This window comes from Argopecten irradians, chromosome 15 (genome assembly GCF_041381155.1).
Source record: "Argopecten irradians isolate NY chromosome 15, Ai_NY, whole genome shotgun sequence".
Taxonomy (NCBI): Eukaryota; Metazoa; Mollusca; class Bivalvia; order Pectinida; family Pectinidae; genus Argopecten; species Argopecten irradians.
In genome coordinates, this window is record NC_091148.1 from 14936559 (window position 1) to 14949848 (window position 13290).

The window sequence follows — 13290 nt, forward strand, 5'->3', positions numbered from 1 at the left end:
TCAAAGCAACACTACATGTGGGGGTCACCATCTCTGTGTATAATGACCCATGGCTGTAGCTGCCTCCCCAGGGTGTTAGAGATAAGGGACATCTATGTATATATGTACAAAGTAGTATTATTGGCACATATTTATCAATAATATGAGAAATTGTAAAAGGACTTTGATATTTCATGAATACATGTGATAATGTTGATTAAACTGACCTTCATTTAGCTTTGAATTCAATTAAATGATTTGTGGTGAGTTAAATAAAAATAAAAATTTTAAAGTAGAAATTAATCACACATTTGAAATCGACAATTTAATGAAGTATCTTCATTCATGCGCATTACTCATTTGCAATTAATAACAAGTTGCAAAATCACTAAACTATTTAAATTTTACTTTGCCATGCAATTTGTTTCCTTTTCCGAACTGCTCTGGTAAACTGCTAAGGTCTTTAAGCAGTCAATGACAAGCAGTTTCAGTCTACGATAAGCAGTCACTGAATGCTTACAAATATAGTTAGCAGTTCAACAAGCAGTTTCAAATCTTGTATTGTGCAATATTAGCAGTTTTCATTGACTGATTAAATCTGGACTGCTGAGAACTGCCTAATAACTGCCTAAAAATTGTGGGACTGCTACAAAACTGCCTAATAACTGCTTATATTAGCACTTCAGTTTGACATGGGATACTTACAATAATGTGTTTACAGACAGATAAACCATAGACGAAAGGTGATTTGATGATGATTGGCTAAAAATACTTGTAACATACAAATACCATATTCGACCCAATAAGCGTCCAGAGCGCCTAAAATAATGAAGCAAATAAGTCGCCTCTTAATAGAAACAAATTGACAAGACTTTTATAAAAAAATATTGTAGAAAATAATCCATAAATCAATCTGCAAAAGAAATCAGTTAGGAAACCAACAAAATTTTCATATTTTGAGCATGAATTTAATTCAAAGTAAGTGAAATTGGAGCCTAAAAAATCGGAGAGGTACTTATAGGGATAGGGCGCTTATTGGGTCGATTAAAGGATCTGAACTTTTCTCATTCAACCAAGGCTGTTACCTTTCATAATCTTTAAAGCAATCAATTTTCAATTAAAATTGAATATTGATCATACATTACCAGCAATACAAACCATAATTTCTGCATTAGACCGAAATGCTTACCGATAAACCTGGAATTAGAACAAAAAGATATGACGTGTAATAAAGATTGTTTACTGAAGCACAAAAGTGCAAACATGGTTCAAACCATTCAACTTTTATGTAATATCTTGACTTATTATTCATCTGTTTCTATGAAGGATATGAATCTGCAGTATTACATAGTACTTTGATGATGTATAGATCAGCTAGTCATTTATTTATTGTGAGAAATATGGTATACCAATAAACAAACATTTTGAAACAATGTATCAATATCTTATAAATTAGTATTATCATTTGAAACAGAAGACTATATCTATCGTGTTCGGGGGCCACCATGGAATAGGAAACTCATTCACTTTCCTTGAATGATAACTATAAATGAAGGACCAATAAGGAATTTTTCATATGTTGTTTTCGGACACAATATCAGAATATGGTAATTTAAATAAAACAAACTTTTAAAAGTATTAGATCAAATTCTGTTAGAGTAATTTAGATATGGATATAGAGACAAATGCCTGTCTGTGTCCGTTTATTTCCTTTTCACTTATTACTAGTAGTGTGCAGTAATAAGGCTCGGAGTAATATGAATAACACAAGACTTTATCAATTAGTTCCTTGGAGATAGAATGTATTAATCGTATGATATGAAATGAATATTAATTATAACAATCAATTCGGCAAGCAAGTTATTATTTAATATAGTATTTAGTTCCGAAATTATACAATGACAGAAGAAATCTTACCAAGAAAGTGAGTCCTCCTCAAACTCAGAATGTTGATATTACTGGTAAGTAATGTCAAAAACTCTGAAACATTTAATTAAGATAAAAACATCAACATGATTAAATCTGGACTGCTGAGAACTGCCTAATAACTGCCTAAAAATTGTGGGACTGCTACAAAACTGCCTAATAACTGCTTATATTAGCACTTCAGTTTGACATGGGATACTTACAATAATGTGTTTACAGACAGATAAACCATAGACGAAAGGTGATTTGATGATGATTGGCTAAAAATACTTGTAACATACAAATTCCATATTCGACCAAATAAGTGTCCAGAGCGCCTAAAATAATGAAGCAAATAAGTCGCCTCTTAATAGAAACAAATTGACAAGACTTTTATAAACAAGAGGCCCATAGGGCCTGTATCAATCTGCAAAAGAAATCAGTTAGGAAACCAACAAAATTTTCATATTTTGAGCATGAATTTAATTCAAAGTAAGTGAAATTGGAGCCTAAAAAATCGGAGAGGTACTTATAGGGATAGGGCGCTTATTGGGTCGATTAAAGGATCTGAACTTTTCTCATTCAACCAAGGCTGTTACCTTTCATAATCTTTAAAGCAATCAATTTTCAATTAAAATTGAATATTGATCATACATTACCAGCAATACGAACCATAATTTCTGCATCAGACCGAAATGCTTACCGATAAACCTGGAATTAGAACAAAAAGATATGATGTGTAATAAAGATTGTTTACTGAAGCACAAAAGTGCAAACATGGTTCAAACCATTCACCTTTTATGTAATATCTTGACTTATTATTCATCTGTTTCTATGAAGGATATGAATCTGCAGTATTACATAGTACTTTGATGATGTATAGATCAGCTAGTCATTTATTTATTGTGAGAAATATGGTATACCAATAAACAAACATTTTGAAACAATGTATCAATATCTTATAAATTAGTATTATCATTTGAAACAGAAGACTATATCTATCGTGTTCGGGGGCCACCATGGAATAGGAAACTCATTCACTTTCCTAGAATGATAACTATAAATGAAGGACCAATAAGGAATTTTTCATATGTTGTTTTCGGACACAATATCAGAATATGGTAATTTAAATAAAACAAACTTTTAAAATTATTAGATCAAATTCTGTTAGAGTAATTTAGATATGGATATAGAGACAAATGCCTGTCTGTGTCCGTTTATTTCCTTTTCACTTATTACTAGTAGTGTGCAGTAATAAGGCTTGGAGTAATATGAATAACACAAGACTTTATCAATTAGTTCCTTGGAGATAGAATGTATTAATCGTATGATATGAAATGAATATTAATTATAACAATCAATTCGGCAAGCAAGTTATTATTTAATATAGTATTTAGTTCCGAAATTATACAATGACAGAAGAAATCTTACCAAGAAAGTGAGTCCTCCTCAAACTCAGAATGTAAGTAATGTCAAAAACTCTGAAACATTTAATTAAGATAAAAACATCAACATCAACCTTTCAAAAATCAAAATTTGATCACAGTTTTTCGCAAATAGGCATTTCATACTACTAATAACAGAAGTTTGTCTATAAATACAAAAACTATATGAAATATTTTAGGGTGTCGTTAAATATTCAATACCGGTACACTATAGATGCTGTAACAGGTTATTTTTCATTGTCAAAGACATATTACCAGTACAAGACTTATCTCAGTGTACATAATGATAAATGTATCAAGTAGTGTGGTTATTCCCTGTGACTAGTCATTAGTCACTAAGTGACTACCCATAATTTTTACACAATCACAGAAAATGTCTCCACAATTTTTGTCTTGAAGAGTTTTGATAAATACAAAGTTTATCTTGAACAAGTTTCAGTATAATTAGAATCATTTCACATTAACTTTCAAAATCCACTAAAAAATATAGGTTTGGGTCTATTAATTTAATTAACACCCTATAAAGTTGTTAACAGCGCTGGCCAGGGTCATGTAAGGACTTGCCAAGTTTGTTGGTGGAGGAAAGCCTAAGTACCTGGAGACAAGAGGCCCAGAGGGCCTGTATCGCTCACCTGGTTTAAAATGCCAAGTAATGTTCTGAATACAGGTTCATTGTTTCTTTTCTGAAGGAATTTTAATATTAACCTCTAAATCCCCTATTGGGCCCCACCCCTCCCGCCCCCAGGGGGTCAGAGCCAAAATTTATACAAGTTCTGTTCCCCTTCCCCCAAGGATGTTTATGGCCAAATTTGGTCACAATCCAAGCAAAACTCTAGGACAAGAAGTGATTTATAGGATTTACCTCTATTTCCCCTATTGGGCCCCACCCGTCCTGCCCTCGGGGGGCCAGAGTCAAAATTTATACAAGTTCTGTTCCCCTTCCCCCAAGGATGTTTGTGGCCAAATTTGGTTACAATCCATGCAGAACTCTATGACTAGTAGCGATTTAAAGGATTTACCTCTATTTCCCCTATTGGGCCCCGCCCCTCCTGCCCCCGGGGGGTCAGAGCCAAAATTTATACAAGTTCTGTTCCCCTTCCCCAAAGGATGTTTGTGGCCAAATTTGGTTACATTCCATTCAGAGCTCTATGACAAGAAGCGATTTAAAGGATTTACCTCTATTACCCCTATTGGGCCCCGCCCCTCCTGCCCCCGGGGGGTCAGAGCCAAAATTTATGCAAGTTCTGTTCCCCTTCCCCCAAGGATGTTTGTGGCCAAATTTTGTTACATTCCATTCAGAACTCTATGACTAGTAGCGATTTAAAGGATTTACCTCTATTTCCCCTATTGGGCCCCGCCCCTCCTGCCCCCAGGGGACCAGAGTCAAAATTTGTACAAGTTCTGTTCCCCTTCCCCCAAGGATGTTTGTGGCCGAATTTGGTTACAATTTATGTAGAACTCTATGACTAGTAGCGATTTAAAGGATTTACCTCTATTTCCCCTATTGGGCCCCGCCCCTCCTGCCCCCGGGGGACCAGAGCCAAAATTTATACAAGTTCTGTTCCCCTTCCCCAAAGGATGTTTGTGGCCAAATTTGGTTACATTCCATTCAGAGCTCTATGACAAGTAGCGATTTAAAGGATTTACCTCTATTACCCCTATTGGGCCCCGCCCCTCCTGCCCCCGGGGGGTCAGAGCCAAAATTTATACAAGTTCTGTTTCCCCTCCCCCAAGGATGTTTGTTGCCAAATTTGGTTACAATCCATGCAGAACTCTATGACTAGTAGCAATTTAAAGGAAATGTTGACGGACGGACGGACGGACGGACGACGGACGGACGGACGGACGGACGGACGGACGGACGGACGACGACGCCGCGCCATGACATAAGCTCACCGGCCCTTCGGGCCAGGTGAGCTAAAAAACCAGCGACCAGAAATTGTCAATGGCAAGATAATATTGCACTATACATTACTAATTCTTGACCACAGAAATTGTTTTGTGGCCATCTTGAAACAAGTAATGGTGTCCATTGATTCAATACGCAATATTGTTGTTGAAATTATAGTACATGTACCGTCGACTGTATTTTATCTGATGTCTAATTGACTGTGCACCAGCAGCATATATATAGGGTTTGACTTTCTGTCAATATTATCAAGGATCTAGATCCTTGATATTGTATAGCATATAATATATACTAACATCATTGTGGTTAAATTGATATCAATAAACACAGATTTCTCTTATATGGCATTTGTTGCTTGCATGATGGTGTCAACTTTTTTTTGTTTTTTTTGTTTTTGTTTTGAAGAAGTGCATACAAACATTATTTTGATGCTTTGTTTTTGTAATATTACAGTGTTCATTTTCCTGTTGGAATGATTAATAGTGTATGTCGCAACTTCTAGTTTCATCACATGATGTGTACTGAAATTGATACCCAGCGAGAAAAAAAGTATAAATACCAGAAACAATTAATATGGGGAAATATCACTTAACTAAGCCTTAACAAAGAGCAATTTGCATCTGATATCAGATTAAATAAAAAGATAATGTGAGGCAGGCATGGGCACAATTACTTCAAAATGTAATTAATTAATAGTCGATTACTTGGGAGAAAATGCTGTAATCGATTAATAATCGATTACAGGTACCATTGACCTGTAATCGATTATAATCGATTACTTTACACAAAAAGTAATTGAAATTACTTTCAATTACATTCGATTACATTTAGTTGATTTATTAAATTTTATCTTCTATCACAATATTTTCAGTTTTTTTCCTTTTTATGAATTGATAGCATTCCAAGACCAGTTATATTTATATAAAATATTTTCATTGGAATTAGTTAAATTATTAATTTAGTTTCAAATTCACACCTGTCCCACATCATGCTTTTTAAACTGGTGTGTCTTAGAAATGACCATGTGCATGTTTCGTATGTGGTTAATTGATAACCTGCATTTTGCAGATGACAGTATAACACAACAAGTAGATATTTTAAACCTGAAATCTAATTCTTGATTCTTCTAGTGACAAAGCGGAAATCTGTAGTAGCGTAATTTTTCTTATATTTATAATTTTCATTTACAATGCAATGCATGTTAAATATATAAAAATGAATCGAGTATATTATTTAAGGATTTTTTAAAGCAAAAATGTGACTTATGCTTCTGAGTTAAACAGATAAATCTTGGTTGACTGTACAGGTAAAAAGAACAGCTACTGGGAATATCAAACAGAATTGATTTCTTATTGTTTCCTAAAACAACAAGCTCATTGGAAATCTGAGGACATACTCCCTGAATCAACTGAATTGATTTCAGTCAATATCTGTTGACTTTTATGAAAACAATGCTTTCCATTTTTTAATACAATATGCTTTAATGCCCATGGGCACACTGGTGAAACTTAAAATTAGCTTTAAAGTGTACCTGTATAGACAATTTGTTTGTATTCTGTTACATCTATCTTCAGTTTTAGTTGAACTACAGCAGACAAGTTGAACTTTACACTTTCTAAACTTAGTATACTGGCTGCTAAATTCAACTTCATAATAGGTATAATGTAATTGAAAAGTAATCGAAATGTAATTACGATTACACAGTAAATTTTTACTGTAATCGATTACGATTACAAGTAATTGAAAAAGCCTTCGATTACTGATTACTGTCGATTACTTGAGAAAATGTAATTAATTACAATCGATTACGATTACACGATTACGATTACCCCATGCCTGATGTGAGGCAACTATATTTTTTCTATTTCTGTTGAGTGTTTATATCTTAAGTTTCATTATTCAATAAAATTTTCTTTGAGGGGGCCTTACGCCTTAAAAAAACACCATGATTAATCATTATAGCATAAACAGTATTTGTTGCACACACACATTTCCAGGGATTCACACATTTCAGACCAAGTAACAGACCAAGAACAGAAATAATTGCATAAAACGAAGCAATATATGATGCATCATTGGTGTCATTACTGAGAAATGAGGTACACTTTAAACATTAAATCATATCACTATATGAATGTACAATTAAAACCTGCTACAGTAGTTTAGTAAACATGTACTACAGTACATCAACAAAGGGGCAACGAAAACAGAGGCATGAATTCAGTCACATGGCCTCGTTATCTAGATAGCCTAAGCTTATACTATATATAGGTCACGTCTATTTTACACGTATCTTATCATTGGGAACGACGCCCTGTAGCCTAAGTCGGGTAAAAAGAGCACTGCACGATGCCATGTAGGCCGAATGTTAATAGGGGCTGAGGTAATTATGAATCGGGTAGCTTTAACATGGCACGAGGGCACGAGTATGACTGTATCGCAAAAATGTTCAACCAGTGTCACAAAATACTAACCAATATAATGGAGCTATCCTTTTCCAAAATAATGTCGGCTCTTGGGAAAGACAAATTAAAAAGATCGTCTCAGTGTAGACTAGTAGCCTAGAAGCTACAATGTAGGTATGAATATGCAGTTATGTTTCGCAAAAATGGCGCTGATGAGTCTGAAGTGGGCAAAACCTATTCGGACTACCTCAAGACTGTTAACAAAACTAGAGGAGTTCCGGATGTAGCGCCTATGAGAGTTGCTTCCCTTCCTACATTTTAAAATGATTTTTACCTCTCAGGAAACATATTTGGGCCTAATTTTCTCTTCCTCATACATGCAGTCCACCACAATAAGATTATTCGCAGATGGCAGCATCATATAGAAAACAATTTAAGATGGGTTCCCGCGTAACTTGCGCTCAAAATCACTTTTAAAACGGAAAAAATGCCCAATGCCTAAAGTTAAAAACTTGTGTGAATACTAATTACCAAGTAATTCGAAGTATAAGTAATTGAAATATATTGTAAGGAATGCTCATTAATGGCCGCGCTTTACTAACTGTAAGTCAAGCAGACTATACATTGTACACTGTACGTTATATTATATAGTTATGTTATATATGTAGTTATATATACTAATAATGTGTCGAGTACCTATGTTAGGCCTAGACCAAATGCATTATGTGGATCTCGCGGTGATAATCACTGTATTGCTTAACCACAATTAAGATCTATATATCGTTCTCTTTTTCATGAAAAATGTTAAAAATGACTGTTAAAATAATTGCATGCACTTGGCTCCAACTATAAATGAAAAATACAAGGTATGAAATAATAACTTGCAATATCAATCTTTATTTTTATAAATCTTATTTTATTTCTAAATATTTTCCAAAAAAATGATATGTATATCTATTCTGTTTTACGCTGATTTGTTATTTTTTGTTATCTATTATAGCATAGTATATATTTTAAAACTTTTTTTTTTCAACTTTAACCCTATTTGAACTTAGAGTTACCTCCCCTACAATACTGAAGTTGCATTCGTTTGCAAGCACTCAATTTTATTGTCCACACTGATTCAGCGTAAGTTGGCAGTATCTTTATTATTATCATTCACTACAATGAAAATTAATAGTTTTGATGCATAAAACATGCGTCTGCTTGACTCAGTCGACAGTCAAAAGATCGTGGCCATTTATCTCAAAATTTGTTCCAGTGGGACGCTATGATAGATTTAACTGTTACATGTATCTATTTCCAATAGGATGAATATTAGGCGCACTGTAACTGTAGATATTTGATATTGATAAAAAAAAATAGCTCTATATAATCAGATTTGGTCGTAGAATGTTATATTGATCAAGGATCCACGTTCTTGTGCTGATTAATCTTCTGAGCTGTTAACGTTTGGCTAGATGACATTTTGTAAAAATGACCGCGATGCCTGAAGCAGAATCTTATATTCTTTCCATATTCGTTTGAATGTCGGCAATTATATACATTTATGATGTGGATCAGATTAATTTCGCTAACAATCAAGTGTATATACAACCAAGTGGCGTAGAAAGATGAAACGTTATGGGGAGGGGCAAAGGTCCACAATATTTCGAGTGTATTGAATTTTAATTATTAAAAGTTTGAACATTACATGATTTTAGAACGTTTAAGGAAACGCGTCGCGCAGCGGAAAATTTTCTAGAATGACGTACAAAAATGTGCAGGAGGACCCCTTTTTCTTTCAAATGTGCATTTTTATAACATTTCACTCGGCGAAAATGGGGGGGGGGGGCAAAAAGACATGTTTGCCCCCTCATCCTGGGTAACGGGGGGAATTGCCCCCCATCCGCTTTCAACGCCCATGCAACTAGATTCGTTGTTTGTAAGCTAACGGTACTAGCAGTACCTTTATACCAGAAACTAGTTGGTGTAACTTCTGCACAATACACAACGTGCGTTACAATGTTATGGAGATTGTCGATAGGATTGCCAAGGTACATGTATGGTGTTCCGGTGATCATGGGAACGTATACACGCCTCCATAAAAATATTAGATATCATGGGTGCTAGATCTTACTCTCAATATTTCATTTACAGAATTTCATTTTTTTTTTCGTTCTAGTTTCTTTAGATTTTCAAACCCCAGACATGTTATGTGTGTACCGTATATAACAATACGTACAAGTCACACGGATCTACTCTTCCTAGTAATAAATATATGAATTGATACTGAAATCATCAAAATGATAAATAGTCCTACTTATGATCAATTTGGTAACGAAATACAGTGAACTGTATTCAAGCTCCTCCTCAAATGCTAAATAGCATTTTGTAACGATATCCAAAAACTTGACTCCCATGTGTAGGGGTGTAGCGCAAAGCGCAAACAATGTTGACTTCATAGAGAGCGCAAACAATATCAACTTCAAAAACGGACCTACAGGTGTGACTTGTTGACACATTTTGTACCAAAGATTTGTTAGCATACAGTTACAGATTAAACAAATAAAAAGCTTTGAAACAATCATCGTCACGTAAGACAAGGCACCACTATATACAAAGTAGATTTATAACTTCGTAAAACGTTCAATAGGAAGCGATAAGAAAATTTAAATATCCCTAGAAATTGTTTTTCGCCAATCACATAATATATACTTTCGTGTAATTTGAAATAGCAGTGGCGCAGGAAAGTTGTAACGTAATGAGGGGGCAAGGGTTCTCAAGATTTTCTCAACCCCACCCCTTCTTTCAATCTTGGACATTTTCGCTTTGTCTTCTAATTGTAGTTGAAGTACAAATGTAGTAGAAAAGCTACACTTGACTGGCATTTTGAATGCGAATAGAAGAAATCTCCAGAATTTGTAGTAATTGATACTTGTATAGTTATCTTATTCACTTCTTTAGTTTGTTCTTTCATTTGAATAATGTGTTGTTAGAAGACATACTACGATGAGAAAAATCAATTCTGTCTGAAGGGTATTGGAATTTTTTGTTACAATGATTGCACCACAGCGGAAACAGAGAGTTACGTTTCCGTACATCGGGATAACCATCCCAAAGTTACTTTGATGTGGTCATCATAAAACAAATTTTGAACTAAAATCTCAGTACTGTTTAAACTGAAATTTTGAATCTCGGGAGTATCTATTTAGGATGTAGGCTCACATACTCCCATGCACTCTTATAATTTCCCCATTGAATACTGTTTAGAATTAATACTGATATACCTGATTATGTCATCGATAATCGCTAATTATGTGATTTCGCCAAATTATCTTTGTGGCAGTATTACTCAATGACACATGTACGTCGAGCATTACGCCTTGGTAGTTTTTTCTGAGAATAGGTCCTAACTCTTGTCAGTGGTGTAAAGAAGATGAAACGTAATGGGGGGAAGGGGGCAAAGATCCTCAATATTTACGTAGCACCCCCCCCCCCTCCCTCGCGCCCACGCCCCGCACCCAGCTAATTGCACCCCCCCCCCTCCGCTTCCTACGCCGCTGCTTGTTGATACATATATGACTGATGGATATCCATAAAATGAAGTTGAAATATACAGGTAATAGACTAAATTTGTACAAGGGAGCATGCATGGCCGCGTTGTGAATTACAGGCACAGGGGTTTTGAACCTATGCGACACAATATTAATATACAATACTTATTAAAAGCCAAAATTATTTGGAATCTCGAGATTCCTGTCAGAAAACAGATTTACAATTATTTCAAAATTCCTTTACAAATTTTACATCTACATGTACATTTTTTGCCTAACCCACACATTAAACATTAAAATTTGAAACTGATGCACAATGAATATATCCAATCAGCACACTCCAAAACATTCACATCGCTATATTTGAAGACACTATGAATATTACATTCTCATGAATTGATCAGCTTATCAATACGACAATATCGTATGAGTTATTTCCCTTTGTCCAAGATAACGTCGGTACGACATAAATCACAAGATAAATTGCTAATGAGCACCATGAGATATGTAGAAAACCTCTGCTATTCATATCCGCTATGATTTTTTTTTAATCCATTCATTCCATATATGAATTTTTTTTTACCCAAAAAGGAGATTTTCAAAAATCAATTTTTGGTTTTGATTCTCCTGTCCCTTTTTGTCTACTTGTACATGTACATGTACCAAAACCTAATCCGCCAGCAAGTACATATTGCTATGACAAAATCAGTTTATGTTAGTTTCAAATATATACATGTACATAACATGAATACACCAAAACTTTTCAATTAAAATCCCACTAAATAGGAACTTGAATTTTTCACAAGACTACTTTAACAGATAGAAGGAAGGATACGTGTTTACCAATATGCAACTGGATATATATAGTTTTGTAATCATCATTCATCTAAGTTATTCGTCCCGCCATTCTTTATTTCGATCGGTTATTGCTCCTTTCGGCGATTTTGTGCGTTGAATGTACGAATGTGATGAGCTTACATTATGTGGCCAAACGGAGATAATCGTCATCTAATTGTACGAGTTATTCTCCATTGGTCGAAGATCTTCATAACAAACATATGTGTTTTTTTGTTGTTGTGAAGAATCAAGACATGTAGAGCGAGTTCCCTAAACCCAACCTCACGTCCATGACACAACTGTAGTTTGGTAAAAGGCTTCAAGTACAACAACTTTATTCAGAATATCTTTGTACTTATATCATTACATAGGTGGAAATCCCGTGTTTTGATCGCGATCAAATTAGGTTGTATGTGTATTTAGCCGCTCCTGGACACTAATTCTGCCCTCTGGCCATGAAATGTTTTTCCTTGAATTTAACTAATATCGTGGCTCAGGTATACATACTAGTCAGATTGAGGATAGAAAAGGATGTGAATACCTGAAATGAACGTTAAATTAATCAAACAAAGGTATACACTATTAAAGTCCCAATATCCTTTTTCATCATGATTTAGAAGAAAATTATTTCAAGGTGCCTTCATGGGTATATTTGGACGTGTTCAATTAACGCCATGAGTGAGATTTGTTCATTCGCACCAACCTCATCATACTTCATTTAGATCGAATGTTTCACTCTAAGAATATAATCTATGTTATAAATTACCTATCAAACTAGGAACTATTTGGTTTGCTGTCAGACAAACTAAAGGGTGGGCGAAAACCAATTAAATTCAATCAAGTTGAAAAAAGAAAACATATCCGATATGGGCAAGATAACCTCGGAGAAGAGATCTACTATGTCTTCAAAGGATTTGGTCAAAACACCGCCCAGAAAGTGGGACCTTAAGGTTCAGTCGATAGGACGATGCTGAAAATACGTCGCCCAATGCAGGTTGGACAGCTGCAAAATTCCCACAACATACACTGCAACAGAAAAGCATACATGGGAAGGAGGCCGTCCTTACATGGACCATAGCTGTTCATAGGTCGTTAATTAATCTAACTAACTAACATATACAAACAACTTAACTAAAAACAGATTTGAGTTTTTGCTCCTAGAATTGATTGCGAATAAATGAAAATTTCTGGTGACGGCAATTATTCACGGATGGAGTCGACCATTCAGCTACCTATAACCTAACAGGACGATTAACGTGAATTGCTACTCCCCG